The sequence below is a fragment of the Equus przewalskii genome, chromosome 18, assembly GCF_037783145.1.
Source record: "Equus przewalskii isolate Varuska chromosome 18, EquPr2, whole genome shotgun sequence".
Lineage (NCBI taxonomy): Eukaryota > Metazoa > Chordata > Mammalia > Perissodactyla > Equidae > Equus > Equus przewalskii.
In genome coordinates this window covers 12,769,667-12,780,852 of record NC_091848.1, presented here as the reverse complement: position 1 = coordinate 12,780,852, position 11,186 = coordinate 12,769,667, and the positions used below count along the sequence as shown (strand labels likewise).

The 11,186-nt window shown below is 42.4% G+C and overlaps 1 pseudogene; it reads left to right on the top strand.

Annotated features, from left to right (window-relative positions):
- Positions 1–3,875: 3,875 nt before the first annotated feature.
- Positions 3,876–7,013, top strand: LOC103553751 (UV radiation resistance-associated gene protein-like; annotated as a pseudogene).
- The last annotated feature ends 4,173 nt before the right edge of the window (positions 7,014–11,186 follow it).

The window sequence follows — 11,186 nt, the reverse complement described above, 5'->3', positions numbered from 1 at the left end:
GTATTGCACAGTTTTGGGTGTAGTGTTCTGTAAGTGTCAATTGTCAAAATGGTGGATAGGGTTGTTCAAATCCTCTATGTATTTAGCATTTAAAAAAAATTGTTCTATCCATTGCAATGTTAAAATCTTCAACTGTAACTGTGGATTTGGCTATTTCTCTCTTTAATTCTGTCAATTTTCCTATATATTCTTGATGAATTAACCCATTTATTATTATGAAATGTTTCTCTGTATCTCTGGTAATACTGTAATAGATTTTTTCTTCCTTAAAATCTACTTTATTTGATACTAATATAGCCACTCCAACCTTCTTAAGATTACTTTTTCTATCAATTTACTTTCAGTCTATATGTATTTATGTATACATTATGTCTTTTGCAAGACAACATACCGTTGAGTCTTTTTTTAAATCCAATTTGACAATCTCTTTGTTTTAGTTCGAGTCTTTTGCCTAATATCTTTTCAGGTAATTACTGATATGATTTGGTTGGATCTATAAGTTGTTTTCTATTTGTCTTTCTGTTTTTTGTCCTTTATCTTCCTTTCATTCTTAAAGTATATTTTCTCTGTACATCAAATTTTGGGTTTGCAGTTTTATTCTTTCAGTATTTTAAAGATGTTCTACTGTTTGCCATAGTTCCAATGAAAAGTCAATGGAAATTCACATCATTATTTCCCTGTATGTAATGAGTTGTTTCCCTGAATGCTTTCAAGATATTTTTCTTTATCTTTATTTCTATATTTTGACTGGGATGTGTCCGGATGTCCTATATTTTGTATTTATTTTATGTGGGTTAACTGAGATTCTTGAATCTATAACTTTATTTCTTTCACCAAATTTGGGGAAAATTTGGCCACTATTTTTTCAAATATTTTTTCTCTCTACCTGTTCCCTTCTTTCCTTCTGGGACTCCAATTACACATATGTTAAACCAGTGACATCATCTACCTGCTCTCCTATCCTTGGCATAGAATCCTTGTACTATGTTCCTTCATGTTTCCAAGATGGCTGCCCAGGTCTGAATACCACATTAAGATGCAACATCCCATAAAATAAGAAGAACTGGGGCCGGCCTGGTGGTGCAGTGGTTAAGTTCACACATTCTGCTTCTCGGCAGCCTGGGGTTCACTGGTTTGGATCCTGGGTGTGGACATGGCACCACTTGGCACGCCATGCTCTGGTAGGCATCCCACATATAAAGTAGAGGAAGATGGGCATGGATGTTAGCTCAGGGCCAGTCTTCCTCAGCAAAAAGATGAGGATTGGCAGTAGTTAGCTCAGGGCTAATCTTCCTCAAAAAAAAAAAAAGGAACTGTTTTTGTTTTGTGTCTTTTTAAAGAGCTAAAAAAAAAAAAAAGGCAAAAGACTTTGCCAGATGCATCCTCTTCAGTAGAATTCCACACACATCTCATTAGCCAAAACAAGCCTACTATTAAGTTAATCAGTGATCGGTGAGGAGGGAAATGGCACCACCATGGTTAGCTCAGTCCAATCAGGATCTAACATTAAGAGGGTGTGGAACAAAATCTGGCTCTCCCAGTATGGCAAAGGGTCTTAGCTATGGGTTTTGAGGAGACAATGAACATCACCACCTGCACTGGAGACCCTCTCAGGTGTTTCTATTACTGAGTCCTAGCACCACATCTCAGGAGCAGACCGTCTACACGCTCTTCCCTTCAGGGGCTTTAAAGCTCCCACCTCGCACTCTATCCCTTGATTCCTGGCTTTGGAGTTCCCAGTTCCTTTTATCCTTCATGCAAATGCACAGCTCTTTTCATTGTCAGGACCTCGTCTTTAATATAGGAGATTGTAGGAAACAAACAGTGTTAAAAATTAACTATGGAGAAATTACAAAGCTTTAGAAAACTTTCACAATGTTTACTATTATGGTCCCTGAACCATAGTTCCCAAGTTCCTTCCGAGATGGTACTGAAATGCCTGTTGGGTTATTGTTCTCAGCCTCCCTTCCATTCCTGAAGTTGCCTCTGGCTGAACCTGTAGTATTTTGCCTTTTAGACGCAGGGCAATCCTGAACCCTTTATTCATGAAGACTTTTCTTGGTCTGTGCTGCAGAGGCCAAACCCTTCTCTTGGGTGAGAAGTAGCCTTGGGAGCACCCCTTGACTGGATGACCGTGATATGCCCTACAGAGCAGCCTCTTTGGGCACTTCCTGCCAGTCATGCGGGGCTTCTCCTCATTCCATCTTCCTGCAAGGAGGAAGACTGCTCTATCTGGGCTGTTATTTGGGGAGTTTATACTTGAAATGGTCAGTAATGAAGTAGTCTCTAGAATCAAAACTCTTTGCTAGTAAAATGACATCTCTGAAACTTTATGCCATTTCTTGGCACTCCATTTCTAAGGAAAAGCCTCATCTCAAAGTCCTTGAAATAGAGGCCTTAAGCTCTGGTAGATTCTGTTTTCCAACCACACTTGTAAGATGGAAGACCTGACAGTGTGAACAGGGCCGGTGCTGGTTGTGTGCCTGATATTCTCTCTCTCTCTCTGCTCTGGAAATAAGTAATACAGGGCTGAATGTTCAGAAAGAGACGAGAGGAGAGGATGAGGACAATAGGAATCAGGATTGGAGTCAGGTGAGTCAAAGATTCAAAAGCCTATGTTATATAGTAGCCCGAAAAATGTCCAGAGGAGAGGGTAGAAATCATGTTTGAACATCTTGGTGGTCAAAAATGTAATAAGGGTTTGAGACTAAGTTGGTGGGGCAAAGGCCAGGGGCTTTGTGGTTCCCAGCAGTTAGAATATGGGAGGGGGTTTGGAACTTAGGCAAAGGATTAAGAGAAGGTAGTCAGAGAAGTTAAAGTTGCCAGGATCAGTTATCCAGAAGGTTAAATGGTGAACACAAAGGAATTAGTGGCCATGGGCTAGGAGTGGGTCTGGCCCAGAGGTGTTGGATGTTTTATCTTCTGAGCTGAAGTATAATTTCTGCTGGACATGGGAGGTTCTGGATCTGCAGGTGTGCTCAGGGAGGCCTGGTGTATCATAGAAAGCATGCTGGACAAGAAGCACAAGACCTAGGCTTCTGTGCTGGCTCTGCCCCTCATCAACTGGATGACCTTAGGCAAGTGACTTAGCCTCTCTGAGCTTCAGTTTCTTCATCTGAAAGACTTTGGTGAAAATGCATGTCTTCTGTGAGGATGAAATAAGATAACATGTAAAAATTACTTTGAAACTTTAGAATGCTGCCTACATGTAAGTTATCACTGTCATAATTACTGGGTGATATTTGAACTCTCTGGCTTAAAATAACATTCAAGACCTGGAGAAATTATCCGTATGCCCATAAATTACTTTTTTTCTCAGTAATATGAGAATTTCTCACACTTCTACTAGCAAGATCATGCTGACAGCCTATCATCTTGCATGTTAGTCAGGACTCTTGGCTTCAAATGACAGAAACTTAAATGCAAACCGGCTTAAGTTAAAAAGGAAATTCATTGACTTACAGAACAGGGGAGTGCAGGCATGTAGCTAGATTCAGACATGGTCCAATTTAAGGGCTCAAGTGGGGGTGTAATTTCTCTCTGTCTCTCTCCCTTCTCAGCTGTTTCCCACTTCGTGGCCTTGTTCTCCCTTACGTTGCTTCCTCCTCAAATAGTTGCAACCTCACCACCTCAGTGGGAGGAGAAATTCCTTCTCTTTCCCACCTTCCATGTCCTGATCCAAGGAAAGACGGGGATGCCCACGAGCACTGCCCTCTCCCCAAGTTATGGGTGACATGCGCACCTCTGAACAAATCAGAGGTGTATTTACCGTGAAGCCAATGCAGCTAAATTGTACAATTTGCCAAAGTCAATATTTTGATTGTATCTCTTTTCACTCTGACTTCCCCTCCATCACACTGCTCTTGTGTCCAGCGATGTTGAGTGGCCATAGGTGTTTGTCTAGAGGCAGGTGAGTTGAGTTTACATTTGGTTTGGCCTTTTTGGGATATATTTACATGCTTTGCAATGCCTTCCCTGTATGACTTAGATATTTCTAGCCGTTCTGGTGTAGAAACGGTTCCAGAAACACTCCTATAGGACTTTGGCCCAAATTCCCTGACATCTTGACATGAAGACCCGGTGTCAGAGATCATACTGTGAACAAACGTGTCTAATTGGCACCCAGGACGTGGGGGTGGAGAGTAGAGAAAAAACATGGTTTGAAATGTATGGAGCCAGAAGCTACTCTTTGGAAATTCTTCCAAGCATCAGATGTGTAAAATTATACGTGAAGGAATCCATTCTCATTAACATTAACACTTGGTCACACCAGAAGTTTTCTCCTATCAAGAAGACTTTTGATAATACAGCAGCTACCATGATAAATGCACCCTATATTTTTTCCTTCTTTTGATGACAATTACATGAAATCGAATTTATTAAAACTCCTGAGATTGTAGCCTATGCCTGTGATATTTTTAGAATTTGTCATTTGTTTTAATTTCTCTTCTCTTCACTTAGCACTTTATGTGCCAAGTGCTTCTCTGGTCACCGGGGATACACAAGTAAACACAGCAGATCTCACGGAGCTCTGCACAGGAAATTGTCAGATCTCCACCATGAAATCAAGAGGGCCTTCAGCAGACTTCTCTGTGGACTTTTGGGCAAAAACCGTAGCTGCTAATTCATGCTACGCTTGGACTGATTTAAAAAACACAACACTGGGAGATGGGGTAGAGCAGTCCAGCCTCTCAGTGGCAGGTTTCTGAGCTGCAGAGGTTGCGTGGGTTGTGGCTAGGTGGTGGCAGCTTGATGGCCCCTGGGTCAAGATAAGTGCCACAGTGTTGGTTGGGGGCCCGGTCCCCCCGGTGTCCTCCGTGCTGCCACGTGGGCCCTGCATGTGGAGCTGCTGTCTCAGCAGCGGTGTCTTAGACATCTTCAGAACATTGCTGCTAAGAATATATTAATAGAAATGGCCATCAACTCCTTGACACCTACTTCACACTTCATTTGTGTAATACTGAAAAGATATATAAAGAATTTTATAGAAGTGAAGCAATTAAGAATTCCCTGAATCCAACATGGCCGAGTCTTGATTTTGGAATAATGCCAGATCATCTTGATACATGTTGTTTCCTGGTGAAGATATGGGGTGGGAAGGAGGACATCTATCAGCTCTTGACTGAAGGAAAGTCTGTTTGGATGGGCTGAAATACTTGAGTCAGCAGATTCACACATGCAACCAAATGAAATAATTTGGGGGCTATTATGGTGCTCCATTTGAACATAGGGGTTGTTTGAATGCTCAGAAGAATATTCTTATTCAGGTGGATCAGAACTGTGTTAGCAATTCTTATGATGTCTTCTCTTTACTGTGATGGGGAAACTGAGGCTTAAAATAACTGACCTCACAGCCATAGCTTGTGGATATTGGAGGTGGCATCATGTGAGTCCAGTGAAGGCCAAAGGAAGGCAGATGTTGACTCAATGCTTCACAGAGCCCAATGTGCAATTAAACAGACTCAGGTAACTGTTTAGAAGATTGGAAAGGAAACTGAAGAAAAACCAAGACTCACATCTACAGGCAATGAGCTGAAAAAAGAAAGTGAGCGCCTGCAATTAAAAATTTTGGTGCTTCGAAATGAACTGGAAAGACGGAAGAAAGCTTTGGGACAGGAGGTGACATTACTGCATAACCAAGAAATTGCATTACAGGACAAAGGAAGTACATTTTCAACAGAGCACCTCAAGCTTCAACTCCAGAAGGAATCCCTAAATGAGTTGAGGAAGGAGTGTACTATGAAAAGAGAACTCTTTCCGAAGATTAATGCTCAGTTGACAATTTGTTGCAGGCAATTACTATCTGAGCTTTCCTACATGTACCCTTTTGACTTGAATGAGCATAAGGGTTACTTTACATATGGTTTCAAGTTGCCCACTTTTGAGGACTTCCAAGTAAAAGACGACCGGAAGTGTTGCTGTTGCCCTTGGTTACACTGCACATTTGGTCTCCATGATTTCCTTTTTCCTTCAGGTGGCCCTCAGATATCGTATAATTCATGACAGATCTAGGATCAACAATCAAAGTTAATATCAATGACAAGCTGATTGAAAAGGAGAGAAAGTTTCCATTATACTCAAAATGTGGGGAGAGGTTGCAATTTGATTACGGTGTCTATCTTCTGGAAAAAATATAGCACAGCTAAGATATCAACACAGACTGGGGACTCCAGACTTGAGGCAAACCCTTCCTAAACTGAAAAATGTTACGGAAGACATCACATGCGCCTCCAGTGCAATCCCTGTTCCAAAGAGACAAAGCTCCACATTTAGGGGTGTAGATGTAAGCTTCTCTGGGGGGATCCCTTCAACAGACAAAAGACATCAAAAACAGGCCAGATCAGAGAATGAGAGACTCCAGTACAAATCCTCTGCTCCCAGTTACAAGTCAGCATTAGCCCAGCCTGTGACCACCATACCCTCCATGGGACAATCCGAAAGACAACATCTCTGTCCTCCTTAGATACTTCCTTGGACTTCTCCGAAGAAAAGAAGGAAAAAGGAGTAGACTTGGGTGACAGCTTAAATGGAGGCCATGTGAGTGTGAACACTAGGCAAAAGCAAGGAAAAGCCCTCTCTGGGCATCTAGCCACTGTAAATGGCACTCTCCCACCCAGCGAGCACGCTGGCTCCTCCAGTGTCCAGCTTCTAGGTGACTTTTACCCAGTCTGAGAAGCTGAGCTCTGCTGTGTTGTGGAGCATGCAGAAGAGATCCTTGGGATGGAAGCCACAGGTTCCACCTCAGGAGACCCCGTAGAAGCATTAACCGCGTCCCAGTGGAAAGTGCCGTGGCAGTGGAGTATGACGAACAAGTCCTGGGAGAATTCAAAGGGTTCTCCTGCAGGATCTATGCACTGAATGAAAACGTATCCAGCTTCCGCTGGCCACGCAGGAGCTCTGATAAGCGAAGTCAGCAGACAGACAGTAGGACCAGGACAGGGTCACTGCCTAAAAGGAGGATAAACCTGCACTGGTTACCCTTTGTAATAATCATGGCACAAAATAAACATTAATGAAGAATATTCCTCAGAAAAACAGATGGCGAATCGAAGAAGGACTCAGGATCGTTGTGTATGAGTGTGCCAAAGTTAGACTGTGCAGGTAAGGTTTGCTTCTCAGGCCTGACGACTGTTTTAAGGCAAATGTGACTCTTTAGCTCGAGTCATCTTATAGGTGTTTGTCTGCTGTTTTATTTACACTTTTATGTTATCCTCAGAGGGAAGATGACAATATGTTAACAATAAAATGAACTTGTCTTTAGTTTCTCATAAGCATTTACTCTTACCATAGTTCATAAAAGTTTGAGAAAGTTGAATATTCAGAAAAAGGTTTCCACCATTTACTGAAGGCTCCTTGGCCATCCATTAGGTGGATGAATAAGAAGCACAATGGTCTCCTGATCCCCAGGCCTATCTGCCCCTGCCCCAGGCTCCACAGTCAACCTATAGACACCACTGTTACCCCATCTTCACGGGGGATACGTTGTGCATCCCGAACACTGAGGCCATCAGATTCACCAGTTCCTTAATGCAGCAGCCGTGACCTTCCACCTCCTCTAATCAGCCGGGCTCTTGATGTAGTCCTCAAATTAGAAGAAAAGCCTCACCTCTGGTGGATCCCGGGGAACCCGCAAGGACCCCAAGGCTACTACAGTCAGACGGCATCCAATCCCCTTTGGGGGTCAAAGTTTTTATGTGGGCAGATGCTGCAGTCAAAAACTAGGCTTGCCTTCAGCAATGAACTCACCAGACAAAAATCCCTATATGCAAATCTCATGTTGATTTGTTAAATTTCATTTAGAAAGGAAGGCATTGTACACGGTGAAATATATGGAGTCAGGCTGTCCAATGTGCAGACTGCAAGGCAGTTGAGACAGTTGGATTAAGAGACTAGATGAGGCACAGAACACTACTGGCATGTGTGCAATTGCGTAAGTATTCACTTATGCTTTTGAAGTCCAGTTGTCATTCCTGGAGCTCAGATTTCATTTGCTATTGTTTTATACGTTATATACCCAAGCTTCAGGGTTGCAAGCTGCTTAAGGAATATTTATCTGTATATCCATGTGTTCCACAGAAGAATAAAAATTGAGTTTTCTTCAGATTTAAAAAAAAAAATCCTACAAGTAACCCAGTAACCCAGCATTGAAAGACATAAAACCAAAAGAGAACCATGTTAACCTCTATTAATAAAACAGAAAAAAACAAAAACAACAAAAGCAAAACTACAATAACAGCAGAGACTAACTTTCTGTGATTATTTGAGGTTGGACCTTGAAATGGTTATAGCTAGTTCTTGGAATTTTATTTCGGCATTTATGTCTTAATGAAACCTATATAATAATGGCCAGGAAATGCATAAACTGCAAAATGCTGCTTTTCTGCACACAAGAGGGATATTCAATGGAGTGAATCAGGAGGTATCGTAAAACCCAGGCACTATTATGCTGGGGAGACATTTTAAAGGGAGAATCAGCCTAGGATTTGTCTCTCAGCTCAAAAGGCACCAGTTTATAAAGCTCTCCCTATCACCACGTACAGCAGCACAGAACAAACGAGAGTAAAAATCTCAAAAAGACACGGCAGGGAGACGCTGGGTAATTTAAATAGAGACAAGACATCTTCCAGATAATAAACAACTTCAGCTGGCATTTAGTGGAATGTATTAGAGAAGCATAAATCTTCTTAATGTAATGAACACTTAAACAATGAACTTTAAAAATCATTGCTGCCAAGAGATTCATGAATTCTCTAAACCAGTATCAAAGTCCCTGCTATAAGGAAGCAGCCATTTCAAATGCAGATGGTGAGGGTGGTGGAAGCCGGCAGAAAGAGAAAGAATCTATAGATTGACAGTAAATGAAAAAGAGACTTTTCCCTTGGCCATCCTCGGCTAAAGGTTTCAGCAATTCCTAGTTAAGACGGATTGAAGAGTTGGAACTCATTACTAGGCCTGTGCTGTTTATTATTCATTTTATGTACACATTCACACACACTCATTCTTAAGTAATCTGAATGGTAAAGTATATTTAGTTTTCATTCCACTGAATGAGTTTAGTTAGTTTTACTTAACCTCCCTGTTGTCTTTACGAAGTCCCGTGTTCAGTACCCCTTCCTGTGAAGTGAAAAGATCTTGAAACGAGACCCGGGGTTAAACTCTGATTCTTCCACTTGTCAGACATGAAACCTCCAGAAGATTGTTTAGTCTTCAAGCTGGTAAAATGAGCAGAATAAAACTGATGCCCAAGGCTTCTGTGATGATTAAATTACTTAAAATATGTAAAGCTTCTATACCAGATATTTGTCACGCCCACAGTCTGAAGGGAAACTTTCCACCTAAATTTCCCGCTGCCTGGGACTAGTCTGCCATGCTTAGCACAGCATGGCCTCCTGTATGAGTTTTGGCCCTGGGTGGCAGCCACCCTCTGGAGCTGAGGAGGAGATTGCCATGCTGCCTAGACTTGTGCCCTCTAGGCCCGTGGAGGCTGTGGCAGTCCTGCCAGCCTCAGCATCCATGGCTCTGCCCTCAAAGTCATTCTTCCTTCATTTCATCCCTTCTCTGTCCCGTTCAGTCCAGGTTGGCAGTGTTTCTGTTGATACAAAAATTCTCAAAAAACTTGGCCTCTCATGCAATTCATGAGCCTCTAAGCCATCAGACAAGAGGCTCCTCCACAGATCTTTCCTGGAGAGCTGCACCTTTATCCCTAGCTTCTGCTGAGATGCTTGATTGGATCCGTGAGTCACATGCCTAATCTCTTTAGCAAGGGGCTGTCCACCCATGCCCTTGGCTCTGTTTTCAGAGCAGGCTATCTGGATAGGCTGAGAATCTTCCAAATCATCAAATGCTGGTTTCTTTTTGCTTAGCAGTCTCTTCTTCAAGTTATTTCTCTCCTCTTGCATTGTGCTATCAGCAGCAAGGAGAAACCAGCCCGCATCTTGGAAATCTCAGCTAAATGTTCCAACTTCAATGCTTACAAGTTCTACTTTCCATCCAACAGAGCACAATTCAGCCAAATCCTTTGCCACATTATAACAAAGATCACCTTTCCTCCAGTTTCCAATAGCACGTTCCTCATTTCTGTCTGTGACCTCTGTTATGGACTGCATGTTTGTGTCCCCCTCAAAATTCATATTTTGAAGCCCTAATCCCCAGCGTGATAGTATATGGAAGTGGGGCCTTGGGAAGCAATTAGGTTTAGATGAGGTCATGAGGGTGAGGCCCTCGTGATGGGGTTGGTGTCCTTATAAGGAGAGGAAGGGAGACTAGAGCTCTCTCTCCACCTTGTGAGGACACAGAGAGAAGGTGGCCATCTGTAAGCCAGGAAGAAGGCTCTCACCAGGAACCAAATCTCCTGACACCTTGATCTTGGACTTCCCAGCCTCCAGAACTATGAGAAATAAAGGTCTGTTGTTTAAGTCACCCAGTCTATAGTATTTTGTTAGCAGCCCAAGCTGACTAAGACAACCTCACAAAAACTACCTTTCATGTTCATATTTCTGGCAACATTCCGTTCTTGGTGTTATATGTATTCTCTGAGACAATGGAAGCTTTCTCTGCAGCTCTCCTCATTTCTTTCTGAGTCCTCATCACAATCTCCTTCAACATCCATGTTTCTACCAAGAGTCTCTTCAGGGCAGTCTAGGCTTTTTCTATTATGTACTTCAAAACTCTTCCCACCTCTACTCATCACCAAATTCCAAAGCCACGTCTACATTTTTAGGTATTTGTTACAGCAGTGCCCACTTCCAGGCATCAAAATCTGTATTAGTTTCCTAGGGCCGCCATAACAAATTACCACAAATCAAGTGCCTTAAACTATGGAAATTTATTATTGCGCAATTCTGGAGGCTGGAAGTCTAAAATCAAGGTGTTGGCAGGGTTGGTTCTTTCTGAGGGCTGTGAGGGAGGACCTGTTCCAGGCTTCTCTTCTTGGCTTGTAGATGGCTATCTTCTTCCTGTGTCTCTTCACATAGCTTTCTGCCTGTGTCCAAATTTCCCCTTCTGATAAGGTCACCAGTCACACGGGATTAGGCGCTCACTCTGCTTCAGTATGACCTCATTCTAATTTAATGAGTCACATCAGCAATGACCTTATTTTTAAATAAGGTCACATTCTGAGATACTGAAGGTTAAGACTTCAACATTTGAATTTTGAGGACACAGTTTAAATGATAACAGCTCCTTCA